Consider the following 14,544-nt stretch of genomic DNA (forward strand, 5'->3'; position numbering starts at 1 on the left):
AACAAGGCGTTGTACAAAAACTGTTTGTGTGTAACTTGCCCTGAGGCATGACAAAAATATGCAATGTTGCCAAAAGATGAGTAACTTAGCAAGAATTTGGAAATAACTTTATTCTGTTGGCATGAATGAGTTGGATCTTCAAACATCAGAGTAAATATTGCTGGAAGTGTTTAAGGGATTGTTAATTTTCACTCATTTGACAAATTTAAATTAATTTTAGGCTGCTATTCTTCCAGTGTTTCAACCAGATTAAAGCTCTCGCCTTCTTATAACAACAGAATTTCTATTTAATTGGGTCCAAAAATTCAAATTCTATTTTCTGCAAATAATTGCATTGTAAATCCAATAAATTGAGATTTTTTTAAAAAAATGCAGAATAAAGGCATGTATATTGTCTGGCATCTAATTTTCACAGGCTATCAGCTTAATATCCAGCAGTAGCAGCAATTTGGAAGATGTCAAGATTAATGTATAATCTTGACTCTGATCTCCAGCATCTGCAGTCCTCACTCTCGCAATTTGGAAGATTTTGAGTTCAAGTCCTCACTCCCGAAGTTTGAGACTGACATTCCAGCACATTGTGGGCGGCACGGTGGCATAGTGGTGAGCACTGCTGCCTCACAGCGCCAGAGACCCGGGTTCAATTCCCGCCTCAGGCGACTGACTGTGTGGAGTTTGCACGTTCTCCCCGTGTCTGTGTGGGTTTCCTCCGGGTGCTCCGGTTTCCTCCCACACTCCAAAGATGTGCAGGTCAGGTGAATTGGCCATGCTAAATTGCCCGTAGTGTTAGGTAAGGGGTAGATGTAGGGGTATGGGTGGGTTACGCTTCGGCGGGGCGGTGTGGACTTGTTGGGCCGAAGGGCCTGTTTCCACACTGTAAGTAATCTAATCTAATCTAATTAGGTTTTATTGTCATGTGGACTCGAGTACAGGGATACAGGAGGACAGTGAAAAGTTTACAATGTCACCATTCATGGCACTATCTTAGGTTAAAAGATACCTAGGTACAAAATCTTCGGTAAAAAACAGAAAAATAAAGAGATAAGTTAAACGTTCAACATTGCAGCTCTTCTCAGTATAAAGTAGTAAATAAGAAATAAAGTTATAAGTTCCAAATTACAATCCTTCTGTAGCCTGCTGCACTGTCAGAGGTTCTGTCTTGCCTATACAGCTTGCTTGCTCTCTCAGATCCCATGGTGGATTCAAACAAATTCAGGTGCATTCGCCCTGGAGTCCTGGTCAACACTATTAAAACCAATTATTATTTTTTGCTGGAGAGAAAGCAGAGTTAATTATAGAATCCCTGCAGTGTGGAAGCAGCCCATTCGACCATCGAGTCCATACCAACCTGCGAAGAGCCATCCAACCCAGGCCTATTCCCCTACCCTATCTCTCTAACCCTACATTTCCCATGGCTAATCCATCTAGCCTGCACCTCCCTGGACACAATGGGGCAATTTAGCATGGCCAATCCACCTAACCCACACATCTTTGAACTGTGGGAGGAAACCGGATCATTGGGAAGAACAGATGTGGGAAGAATGTGTAGGCTCCACACAACAGCTGCCCAATGGTGGAATAGAATCGAGGTCCCTGGCATTGAAAGGCAGCAATGCTAACCACTGAGCCACTGTGCCACCCCTCCACTGAGCCACAATGCTGCCCATATTTGAAGTCCAGTTCTGTTTCAGAACCAATCTGAGGAAGGATCACTAGACACAAAACGTCAACTCTGCTTTCTCTCAAAGCAGACCTGTTTTGTTTTTGATTCAGGTTTCCAGTAGCTGCAGTCCTTTATTCAATTATCTTACTGCTGTTTGGCAGAGCTTGCCAAATCGACGTTTCGGGCCAGAACCCTTCATCAGGAGTGACGCTGGGATGGAGAGATAAATGGGAGGGGGGTGGGGCTGGGGAGAAGGTAGCTGAGAATGCAATAGGTGGATGGAGTTGTGGGTAAAGGTGATAGGTCGGAGAGGAAGGTAGAGCGGATGGGTGGGATGGCTGGAGAGCTTCAGGGCAGAGGAGAGCACTTGGGGAGTAGAGTGACAGCAGAACTCACTGACAACTTTGTAGAGAGAGGAGGAGAACGTCTTCAAGGAGAGAGGAGGAGAACATCATTCACGATTCTGATCTTCAGCATCTGCAGACCTCACTTTCTCCTAGTTGATTTTAACCTGACTGCGAAGCCTCTTCCAAGGATGCCTACCTTGAAGAAGTGCTCCTCCTCTCTCTACGAAGATCTCAGAGAATCCTTCTGTCACTCAACTCCCCAAGTGCTCTCCTCTGCTCTGAAGTTCTCCAGGGCAGAAGTGACGACTGCAGATGCTGGAAATCAGAGTCAAGATTAGAGTGGTGCTGGAAATGCACAGCAAGTCAGGCAGCATCCAAGGAGCAGGAAAATCAACGTTTCAGGCAAAAGCTGAAAAGCCAAAAGCTTCAGTCCTGAAAGTCTTCAGCCTTCCCACCGATCCACTCTACCCTCCTCTCCAACCTATCACTTGTACCCCCACCTCCATCTACCTATTGCACTCTTAGCTACCTTCTCCCCAGCCCCAACCCCCCTCCAATTTATCTCTCCACCCCCAAGGCTTTCAGCCTCATTCCTGATGAAGGGCTCTGGCCTAAAACATTGATTCTCCTGCTCTTCGGATGTTGCCTGACCTGTTGTGCTTTTCCAGCACAAGACTCTCGATTGTGATAGTGAGAGCTGATTGTACCTGAATATTTAGGACAGAATTGGAAAGAGACTGGAGGACAAATGCTGAGGAATTTGATGGATAACATTGGAAGACTTGACATCGCCTGGGACTAGTCATGTGGGCTGCAATAGTTCTTTATTTTCACCAGTCACTTCTCAATTCTGTCCGAAATGTTTAGGTGCAATCAGTTCTCACTATCTCAATGAAAAGTTCCTTCCACACAGTCACCATGCTCTAAATACAGAAGTGAACAAGCTTAGCAGCTTAGTGGTGAGCTATCTTTGAAGCATGACCATCAGCTGAGAAGTATACTGAAGAGTCTTTATGGGTCCATATTAAATTGTTGCAAAGATATAGGGCAGAATTTCCCCAGAAGTGAGTTTGTTCACAGGGGGACATTTAACTGAGTAAGAAGGTGTTGGGTGGGGACCATTCTACCTTTTGCCTCAATAAAGCCACCGACAAAAAGATTCATGGATGATATCCCCATCCCACTGTCAAAAGAGAGCCTTAAGTCTACAATTAGAGTCATAGAGTCATAGAGTTGTACAGCATGAAAACAGACCCTTCGGTCCAACCCCTCCATGCCGACCAGATATCCCAATCCAATCTAGTCCCACCTGCCAGCACCTGGCCCGTATCCCTCTAAACCCTTCCTATTCATATACTCATCCAAATGCCTCTTAAATGTTGCAATTGTACCAGCCTCCACCATATCCTCTGGTAGATCATTCCATACACGTACCACCCTCTGTGTGAAAAAGTTGCCCCTTAGGTCTCTTTTATATCTTTCCCCTCTCACCCTAAACCTATGCCCTCTAGTTTTGGACTTCCTGACATCAGGGAAAAGACTTTGTCTATTTATCCGATCCATGCCCCTCATAATTTTGTAAACCTCTATAAGGTCACCTCTCAGCCTCTGACGCTCCAGGGAAAACAGCCCCAGCCTGTTCAGCTTCTCCCCGTAGCTCAAATCCTCCAATCCTGGCAACATCTTTGTAAATCTTTTCTGAACGTTTTCAAGTTTCACAACATCTTTCTGATAGGAAGGAGACCAGAATTGCACGCAATATTCCAACAGTGGCCTAACCAATGTCCTGAAAGCCACAACATGACCTCCCAACTCCTGTGCTCAATACTCTGACCAATAAAGGAAAGCATACCAAACACCTTCTTCACTTTTCCTATCTACCTGTGACTCCACTTTCAAAGAGCTATGAACCTGCACTCCAAGCTCTCTATGTTCAGCAGCACTCCCTAGGATCTTACCATTAAGGGTATAAGTCCTGCTCAGATTTGCTTTCCCAAAATGCAGCACCTCGCATTTATCTGAATTAAACTCCACCTGCCACTTCTCAGCCCATTGGCCCATCTGGCCAAGATCCTGTTGTAATTAATGCTATTTTTTGGATACGGTGTTAAACTCAGGGCCAATAGTAGGAGTTCTTTGTTGATATGATCTCTCCCCCCATGCTCCATTGATTCCCATCCTCATTTACATGTGACTTGCTGATCCTAGGGTCATCACGATAATTAAAGATTCTGAATAAGTACACAAAATTCCCCAATTTACTTGATTCCAGTCCTCGGCTGGTATAAAGCATCAAGCAGCCTTCAATACTGAACAAGAAGCATAATTTAGGACAGTCATTAGAGTCTAGCTACAAGTGAACAGTTATAAACCGTCAGCATGTAACACCACTAATCGAAATTCTAATCCCTGCATAAACCTCTCCTTTCACATTCACACACAATTACACTTACTTGGAGAGGGTAAAATAGCATGGACAGAGGGAAAACTGGAAAAGCACTTCAGAAGTCTTTGTTCACATTCCACTGAGTTGTTTCTTGCTGATGAGAACATTTCCATTGGTTTGCAAGAGGCTGAGAGTGGCTGGTTTAGTTACAAAAGGTCTGAGATTTATCAATTAAAAGTCACAACATGCAGCAACTGCGGAAAGAAAGATAGGCTGGTTTTATTCAGGCTGAAAGTGAGCTTTGACTGCAGAGAGCATAGAATCCCTACAGTGTGGATGCAGGCTATTCAGCCCATCGAATTTTCACCAACCCTCTGAAGAGCATCTCACCAAAACCCACTCTATCCCTGTAACCCCAATTCCCATGGCCAATCCACCTAACCTGCACATCTTTGGACTGTGGGAGGAAATCCATGCAGACACATGGACAATGTGCAAAATGCACACCTAGGGGAAGCGAACCTGGGTCCCTGGTGCTGTGAGGCAGCAGTACCGGCCTAGACCCACAAGGAGACAGCTCCTGAGCTGGTAGAGTTCTGATCACTTCTTGCCTTATCTTGTTCCTCGACGCAGGCTGTTCAGTTACCTGACAACCAGTGCGATGTTGGCAGGCAAAAGGCTTTTGCCATCAATAACTGGCCACTAGTCCATAGACCAGTTAACATCCTGGTGCCAACCAAAGGGCTACCTGAATACAACCCCTCGGTTCCACTTTGGCTGCAACTTAACCTTCGCTATTCATTAAAACGGCTCTGTAAGCCTATGCCTACCGTGAGGATTAGTGACTTGCTTTCAAAACATGCAGCAGTCCTTGCAAAGCATGAGTTTTAGAACAGCTCTTCCTCATTTCAGTCCACAAGTTTAAACAGCACAAAAATGAAAAGACACAGACTTTACACATTTAATTGAAGAGATCATCCTGAAAGGAGACCGCACGGTGTTCACATCAGCTCTCCTGCAAATAGGCAAGGCCCCCGTCACCTGGATGAAATACCACCCACAAAGTCGGAGGGTCACTAATGGCACTGAAGTTTAGAGTGTAACTCCAACATTGACACCTCAACAAAAATGGATTTGTACACATCTTATCTGAGGAAATTATGTACTGAATCTGCTGAAGGTCTTGGCTTCTTTTCCCTTCAGTGGTCCTGGATTCTCAGGTATTTGGTCTGAACATCTAATTCAAAGCCTCTTCAGAAATGCAGAGCATTTCAGGAATCCTCTTAGTATAGCACAGGACCATCATTGGAGACCAAACTATGATGACTTTTAGAGCAGTATACTGGAGGTTGAAGATCCAAAGTCTCTGTAACAAGGAGGAGAGGAAAGTGTGTAATTTAATTGCATGGGGAGATAGGGTGGCAGGTAAATGTGTGAGGTGGCAGGGTACCAGAGTAGGGTGATAGGTGGGTAAAACGATAAGTTGGCAGATAAATGCAGAAGGAGGCCAGTGTGTAAAGAGTAGTGAATAAAAAAACATGATGGAAATCACAACGGGTCAGGCAGCATCTATGGAGAGAAAGCACGCTAATGTTTCAAGTCTAGATGACTCTTCATCAGAACTGACATGAACTGTGGAGGGAGTAGCATTTATGCTATAGTTTGGGGGATTACTGGAGGAGAGAGGCTGCTGATAGTGCAGATTAAGTGATCAGGATGTGAGAATGGCAGAACAATGGTGCATCTAACTGCCAAACAGGAAAGAACAGACAGTCCCTCTGTGATGGCGAGAAGGGAAAGAGGACATGGTGACAGAGAATGTACCAAATAAAGCTAAAAGAAAGGGAAGAAATGACAGTGAGTTCACAATCTGAAGGTATTGAACTCAACATTAAGTCCAGAAGGTTGTGAAGTGCCAAATTCCTCCAGTTTGCAAAGTAAAGGGTGGGGTTGCTTGTGTGTAAAGAGTAGGGTGCCAGGTAGTTGAGGATGTCAGAGGGTAAGTAAGTGAGTAATCAGTAGGATAACAGATGGATGAGGGTGCAGGGTGGCAAATATGTGAGTGATAGCGTATTATGGTCAGTGTGCAATGGATTAATTTCCAAGGTGGACAAGGATGGTAGAGTGGCAGATATGTGAGTAACGTGGAGGGTGCCAAATGTCTAAGGAGCTTCATGCCAAGTTGGTGGGCAGACAGAGAGCCAGGTGTGTGGGTGTGCAGTATTGTAGCAGCCCGGTGAGGATAGGGTGACTAGCAGATAAAGATGAGTAAGAGAAGAGGCTGATAAATAATAAGGGCTTGCAGTGCCAGGTGGGCAGGTGAAAGAGACAGGGTGACATGTTAAGTGTCTGAGGGATAACTGAATGATGTCATTGTCATGTACATTTTACTGGGATCACTTCAGTCCACGCTCGGCTTACTCCAGTCTGCGCTGGGCCCACTCCAATCTGTGCTGGGATCATTCCAGTCGATGCTGGGCTCACTCCAGTCTGATGAAGGGCTTTTGCCCAAATAATTGATTTTCTTGCTCCTCAGATGCTGCCTGACCTGCTGTGCTTTTCCAGCACCACTCTAATCTTGACTCTGATCTCCAGCATCTGCAGTCCTCACTTTCGCCCAGTTGCAGTCTGTGCTGGGTTCATTCCATTCCATGCTGGGCCCTCTCCAGTCGGTGCTGGGCCCACTCTCGCCTCTGCTGGGCCCACTCTCGCCTCTGCTGGACTCACACCAGTCTGTGCTGGATCCACTCCAGTCTATGTTGGGCCCATTCTAGTCAGTGCTGGAATCATTCCAATCCATGCTTGGCTCACTCTAGTCTATGCTGGGATCACTCCAGTCCATGCTGGGCTCACTCCAGTCCGTGCTGGGCCCACTCCTGCCTGTGCTGGGATCACTTCAGTCTGTGCTGGGATCACTCCAGTCCATGCTGAGCTCACTCCAGTCATGCTTGGCTTACTCCAGCCCATGCTGGGATCATTCCAGTCCATGGTGGGCTCACTCCAGTCCGTGCTGGGCTCACTCTAGTCTGTGCTGGGCCTACACCAGTCTGTGCTGGGCCCACTCCAGTCTGTGCTGGAATCACTCCAGTCCATGCTGGGCCTACTCCAGTCCATGCTGGGCTCACTCCAGTCCATGCTGGGCCCACTCCAGTCCGCGCTGGGCCCACTCCAGTCCATGCTGGGCCTACACCAGTCTGTGCTGGGCCCACTCCAGTCCACGCTGGGCCCACTCCAGTCCGTGCTGGGCCTACACCAGTCTGTGCTGGACCCACACCAGTTTGTGCTGGGTGGGGGAGGAGTGGGGGCTTAGTCAAGGGTGTCAGGTGAAATCTGTGTGGATGATTGTGATGGTGGTGGGTGATTAGGAGAGTCAGTTTTGTAGTTACTCAGGAGTTAGGGCTGGTTTTAATTCCTCTGACTCTTTCTGGGCTAGTATTGAAGGAACTAAGTTGGAAACCTCCAAAGTCTCTGACTGTAAGTCAGAATTAAGGAGTTTTGCAGAGGACATAAAATGCCAGGTAATTGCCAATCAGACACTTAATGTTCCTGGACAATTATGGCTTAGTCAATGCATCAGGACTTCTGAGATGTTCCATAACCCATCTATTAGGCTGTTCCCAGAAGCTAACTATCTCAGCGACCAGAAGATCTGGGACAAACAGTTTGCTGGTCTGAATCATCTCCTTTATGTTATGATTCTACCATTTATGAAATGATATTGATATCGAACATATGGTCTGGAGTTTGAATTATCTAAGAGAAGACTTATAATTAAATAGATCTTACAATTTTATGGCACAATATTAATGCAATTTCTCGATAAGCTCTTTTTGAAGGCAGGTTGACTTGAAATCACTGTGGGAAACTGATATAGCTGATTAATGTGATAACCAAATTCTATCTGTCCATGGTAATTCAGGGTGCTGTTAATATTTGACAGCTGACTGGTTCATTGAAGACTATAGAGGGACGTAACTGTCACTGAAATTGGCAATATTTTTGCTCAACTCAGCAAGCAAATGTTGAAATTAATACAATGATTTTAAGTTCGGTTGTGCATATCTCCTGATTAAACACCAATGTTTGTGTTTCCAACAGGTGAAAGGAAATTATATTTTTATTGTTTCTCCTGGTTAATTTAATTATACTGACCAAAATAGACCATCACTACACAATTTATCCACCGCCTTATGTTGTTAGAAGTTTGTAAGGGCTAGGTCTCAATTAAAAGTAATATAACTGTCACCAAAACTACTAGTACAATTTCCAGACAGCTCAGAGAAAATCCTAACATGAAGGTTCACTACACCAGCAGTCACCTGGGAATATGTGCCTTTTGTACCCATTAGAAGAGAAGCCTATGTCTCCATCCTTATTTTTATTTCATACCTAACTCTTAAGCCCGAGAGAGCTACTTTGAAGACTCTTATTATCACCTTCAAATGCTTCTGTAGCCACATCAGGCCATGTCTCTGTGATCTCATCCAGTCCAGTGTCTCTGTGCCTTCTCTGTAATCCTCCAGCACTGGTCAAAACTCATTTTTTGCTCTCTGCATTCCACCATTGGTCATTGGGCTCCTGTCCTGCAGGTCTCACTCACGAATCGTCTCTCCATTGATACCCCCATCCCAAGCACTCAAAAATCGTCTTAAGACTCTCTTCTACAATCCAGTTAGTGGCCCTATCTGGTCCATTCGCTTTATGCCTTTCCCAACCATCTATCCCCTAACACTCCCCAAACTGAGCCTTTATGAAGAATGACAACTGTAAAGAAGTCACATACTTAAAAAATAAGTGACTGATGACAGACTGTATTTCAGATGATAGGCCCAAATAGAATAGCAAAGTGACAAGCAGTTTATACCCATCATCTGCACTATCTTGTTTCTATGGGTCAATTTTGAGGAGAGAAGTTATGAATTAATGAGTTAATTAAGTATGCAGTTCATTAAGGTTTAACAATGAATGCAGGTTGGAAATTTGGAAGAACAGTTTAATTACCTTATCTCCCTGAGCGCACTCACCACTTATATACCATGAAGCCCAATGAAGCCTTCTATTACTATCGTGTCCGTGCTCTCTCTATGCTTTTTCCCACTTATTAACAACACTGAGCATGTGGAATTTGTGACATTGTATCATAGTGGTAACTGAGACGCAGTCTGTCTCTGTAATGTGATTCCGCTGTTGATTGTTAGAAATACCTCTGCCCTCGTCAGTAATAAGGTGATCATAACAGTGACTGAGAGAGCTGAGTTTTCAGTTTAATTGTTTTTCTGTGTATACTCACATAAGTTTTGAAATGACTGCTATTTTGATTGCTTAGCAGATTGTGTGAAAAATGGTAAACCGAGCTCAGTGTGATAGAATGAACGCATTAAGATCCTAATTATTATTTAAGATGGGGGAAAATAATTTACAGAGAGGTATTGGAATGCTGTAGCACCATTATATATAATACAACTCGACCAGCTAATCAGTAGCATGGCAATGCATGCACTTGCAGAACAAGCATTTTAAAAGAGTGAGAACTTAAAGGTTGGTAAGGTTGCAGTTTAGTAGATGTGGAACACCATTTTTACATTGTATGTAAAAAGTACTGCGCATATACAGCAATATTAATACTGATGTTGGCAGTTTTGGAATAGCATAGCTAAATCAGAAGCCAAGTCAGCAATACTGGTTTGGAAAGACTACTGAAAAACAAAATGGCAAACAAGCCTTTTGAAGCATTGAGAATGATATTTATCTCGCAGATTTTTATTTTAAATAATGAACCTTACATAATCGTCAGCTAAATACCTTGCTTTCTTAAACAGAAGTGTTATTTTTTACCTTGTCATGACAAGAACTGGACCCTGTTTTAATGAAGCATTCCAAAGTGAACACATTATTGCATGTTTTTTTCTTTTAAAAAGGGAATACAGGATGAATCCTAATTTCAAAATGAATATTTTGCAATGTTTTCCAGTCTGATTTCTGAACTGTGAAGCGAGTTGTTAATGATCATGTTGTTAGGCAGCTGAGCTGTTGAACTGACCTACTTTCGACGTAGCTTGCCAGCAGACAATCAACCCACTTTATGTGTGGCTGGAGGAGGATGGACTGAGACAGAATCCTTTACAGGAGCATTAGTTGCACAAATGACCAACCTTGATGTTCAGTTTAAAAGGCGTCATCTCTTCAACTCTCTGCTGGTAATGGGAGGTTAACTGCATGGCTTGTTGGTATTCACTGTGGACTTCAGTCATGCTTCATGTTTTTCTGTGATACTGAGGTGGATGATGAGGATTAGAACTGTGCATCTTAAAGAATGATACACTGCCACACCAGGCACTGAACTCCAATAAAAAAGATCAAGTGAAAAAAGGTATGTACAGTAATTACTTGCATGTCGGTGTTCTTAAATATCTTATGCTGGAAAGGGCATCTCATTAATGGCTTCATATTATCCATGCTTCTGAATAGGCTTCTTTGAATGCTGTTAAATAGTAAGTTCTTCAGTTTTCTTTCACTACATTAGTTGATAATAAGCACCACATGATATCGTATCATTACATTCTGAGCCCTAATATAAATTAAATACGGCTGTTTTTTGTGCAGCTCAGACAGAAAGCTTCCTGTGTCGTTTTTCTTGGGTAAGATAGAGATACAAACTGCATCAGTGTTTTAATGCATGTGTTTTGCCTTTATGTTTAGGAAGACAATTAAACTGTTTTCAAGACAGATCAATATTCATATTGTATCACCAGAATAGTGAAACTATAAAGGGAGCCTTGTGATCTTTTTTTCCCTGAATATTTGCTCAAGGGAGACATGAATTTAGCAATTGGTAAATATAATATAAAATTAGCTTATGGTTAAGGAGGATTTGATGCAATCTGCTGTGAGTTGAAACAGAATTGTTGATAATGTAAGTTGTTGGAAGTTGCTACTTGTTGTGTAGCCAATATGGATATGGATACAATGTTCCACCAGTGAAGAGCATCATGGGAATTAACAAACATAAGGTACAAATGACACAAATGGTTGTGTGCACCTTAAAATCTCCATACTGTAAATAGTGCAGCATTATATTTATTATATCAGTGTGGTGTATTTGTCATGAGATGCATGCCAGTGATAAATAACTGCAGTCAAATGTCACCACAGCTAGTTATCACTCTTACAAGCACTCAAGATGTCACTTACACTTATAGGGTAGATCTGTTCATCCTGCATCTGTGACTTTAATCAGAATGGAATGGAAAGTGGGTTGTTCTGTTCTTGCACATTATAAAACAAAATATCGCCACCACTGTACTTCAAATCAGATTGTTGTTGGAAGAAACTATTGTGTCTCTACAAGAAAGAGGAAAGCAGATAAGGGGAAGAGAAGGATGTTGAGTAGAATGGCTATTTCCTGTAAGGAGGTTTCCAAATACATTCCTTTTTTTCTACAAAATAAAATGCTATTTGATTAATGAAATCTGCAATCTATCACTGTAAAACTTTAAAGAACCACCATTTCTTGTTGGCAGGTTGAAATGTAGGAAATATCTAATCTCACAATATCATTCTCATATTACTGTCAAGTGTTTTACCAGATGTTAATCCAAATCGTAATTCAATTTTTAATAGAATCAGCCACTACTGTCTATGTTGACACTCATTCTGTCAATCTCACACTCCTTATGCAAGGCAAAACTGAGCTGACATTTTAATCTCATCTTTCTAAATTGAAGTTATATCTTCATGTAGTCTAAAATGGCTATTTTAGAGACAGTACATTGACATTTAACTTGCTGGCAAACTTTGGCATTTAAATGTGCATGTAGGACACACCTGAACCTTCTTTCAAAGGATAGAATAGAATCCCTATAGTGTGGAAGCCAACCATTTTGGTTCATTGAGTCCACACTAACTTTCCAAAGAATATCCCACCCAATTCCTGTAACCCTGCATTTCCCATGCTAACCCACCCAGCTTGCACACTTTAGCACAGCCAATATACCTATCCTGTGCAACTTTGGAAGGAAACAGAATCACCCAGAGGAAACCTGCACAGACACAGGAAGAACATACAAGCTCCACACAGACAGTCACCCATGGCTGGAAGCAAACCTGGGTCCATAGTGCTGTGAGGCAGCAGTACTGACCACTGAGCCACCCATGCTGCCCTATCCTTTCTCCACGTAAATGCTTCTTTCCCTGATGTAAGAATAAAATTATACGACTGAGTATTGTTAAACATGTGCACTACACTCCCATGTTCTCTACATTGCCTGGTGGTCAAGTTTCATTTTTCTGTGATTTATGGCAAGAATGCAATTATTACTTTCTCATAAACAGTATATAATGTTAATTTTTCAGTAATACATAATATGTATCATTAATGACAAAATAAAAATAACATTACTTCTTCCAATACAGAAAATCACAAATTTAATTAACCTCTAAGAAATTTAGTAACAATGAAAATGATGAACATTAACAATATAAAATATAAATCTTCATTCATTGAATAATAACACTAAATATGATCAGCCAAATAGATTTCAATTTTGCCACTAATTAAAAAACTCTTCATTCATCCATCCATCTACCTCAACTTTGTCACACTATGTACTTTCTCTAAAGCTGATGCACCAAGCTGAAGACTCCTTTGTGCATTAAAATTAAAAGTATAAAATAACATGTAAAACAGAAGAGGGAAAAGGTTACCAACATTTATCAATGCTTTCAGAATTTGCCCAAGATCTTTACCTCTTGTATCCAACCCTGTCCTGGGGAGAGGGTAGGTATCCAAATCACTGACACCAACCTGGCCCCAGATAGTGATGGTTATCATTGTTTGTCGACTCCATTGTTTATGAAAATAGACAATAAATTAGTTGGCATTTTACAAATATGCATTTTTGGTCCAAACAGTCACATCACTCCTGTGTTACATTCCTGATATACTGTCTGTCTACAAATCATTTTTGATGGAACAACACTGAAGCAACTTCTATCCATCTCTAGTTGCCATCACTGTGGTACAGGGTAACGGGGAACTGACCTTGATGATCAGCTATGATCACATAGAATGGCGGAGCAGACTTGAGGGCTGAATTGCCTACTCCTGCTCCTATCTATCTGTGTAAAACCCTTCAGTTCTTAATTTCCCTTTCCTTCTATAAATTGCTCCTTAAATATCTGCCTCTTTGGTCAAATTTTGGCCATCTTTCCTAATAGCTACTTAAGAGAGTTACTTTGAATTTAGTTTGATAATGTTCAATTCTTAATGTACATTAGCAACTCACGCTTGGAAACAACCTCAAAACTAACTAAGGGAGGAAACCGGAGCTCCCAGAGGAAACACACACACACACACACAGAATGTGCAAACTCCACACCGGCAGTTGCTCAGGGATATAATCAAACCTGGTCACTGGCGCTGTGAGGTAGCAGTGCAAACTACTGAGCCACTGTGTATAACATCACCTTACAAACTTGATCATCAATAAACACTACATAAAGCATCACACAAAAAACATGGCCATCTCTTGGTCTGTTTCCAAGCAGTTTCTCTGTTCTCTTTGCATCTTCACAAAATTACCAATTGCAAAATGAATAAACAAACTGCAGCAGTCGAATATCTTGTTTTGAAACATTCTTTGGTTTTCGTCCAAGCAATTCTGATCAAGCAACATTATTACTCATTGCTTCAGAATGTGGTATCTCACCCAACAGTTAATCATGGTGTTCACTTGTTGACTTAGTTTACTGCAAAGTACACAATGGTATTAACCAAAAATGGAAAAGCTTCAGTAGATTGCAGAAACTCAGGTAACTAAGCAGCAAAGTAAGTACCAAAAAAAACAGGAACTTTTAGGCCTATACATGAATCCAGATGTTTAGGCTTAGAGTTTTACCTGGTGATAAAATGATACAATGACACCCAGCCTCATTGATGTCAACTAGTAGTAGAAAGTAAGGACTGCAAATGCTGGAGATCAGAGTCGAGAGTGTGGTGCTGGGAAAGCACAGCAGGTCAGGCAGTATCAAAGGAGCAGGAGAATCCTGATGAAGGGCCTATGCCCGAAATGTTGACTTTCCTGCTCCTTGGATGCTGCCTGGCCTGCTGTGCTTTCCCAGCAACATACTATCGACTCATTGATGTCGAT

At 42.3% G+C, this 14,544-nt stretch overlaps 1 protein-coding gene across 6 annotated transcripts in view; it reads left to right on the top strand.

Annotated features, from left to right (window-relative positions):
- The window catches only part of npas2 (neuronal PAS domain protein 2), a 290,102-nt gene that overhangs the window by 133,216 nt on the left and 142,342 nt on the right, over nt 1–14,544 (top strand). Inside the window, exon 1 of one of the 6 annotated variants that reach the window (XM_072595563.1) lies at nt 10,503–10,766. The exons of the other annotated variants lie outside the window; for them this stretch is intronic. The gene's annotated coding sequence lies outside the window, so the exon portion shown is untranslated. Of the gene's footprint in view, nt 1–10,502; nt 10,767–14,544 lie in introns of those variants that run through there. 6 annotated transcript variants of the gene reach the window in all.

Source organism: Chiloscyllium punctatum, chromosome 25 (genome assembly GCF_047496795.1).
Source record: "Chiloscyllium punctatum isolate Juve2018m chromosome 25, sChiPun1.3, whole genome shotgun sequence".
Classification (NCBI taxonomy): domain Eukaryota; kingdom Metazoa; phylum Chordata; class Chondrichthyes; order Orectolobiformes; family Hemiscylliidae; genus Chiloscyllium; species Chiloscyllium punctatum.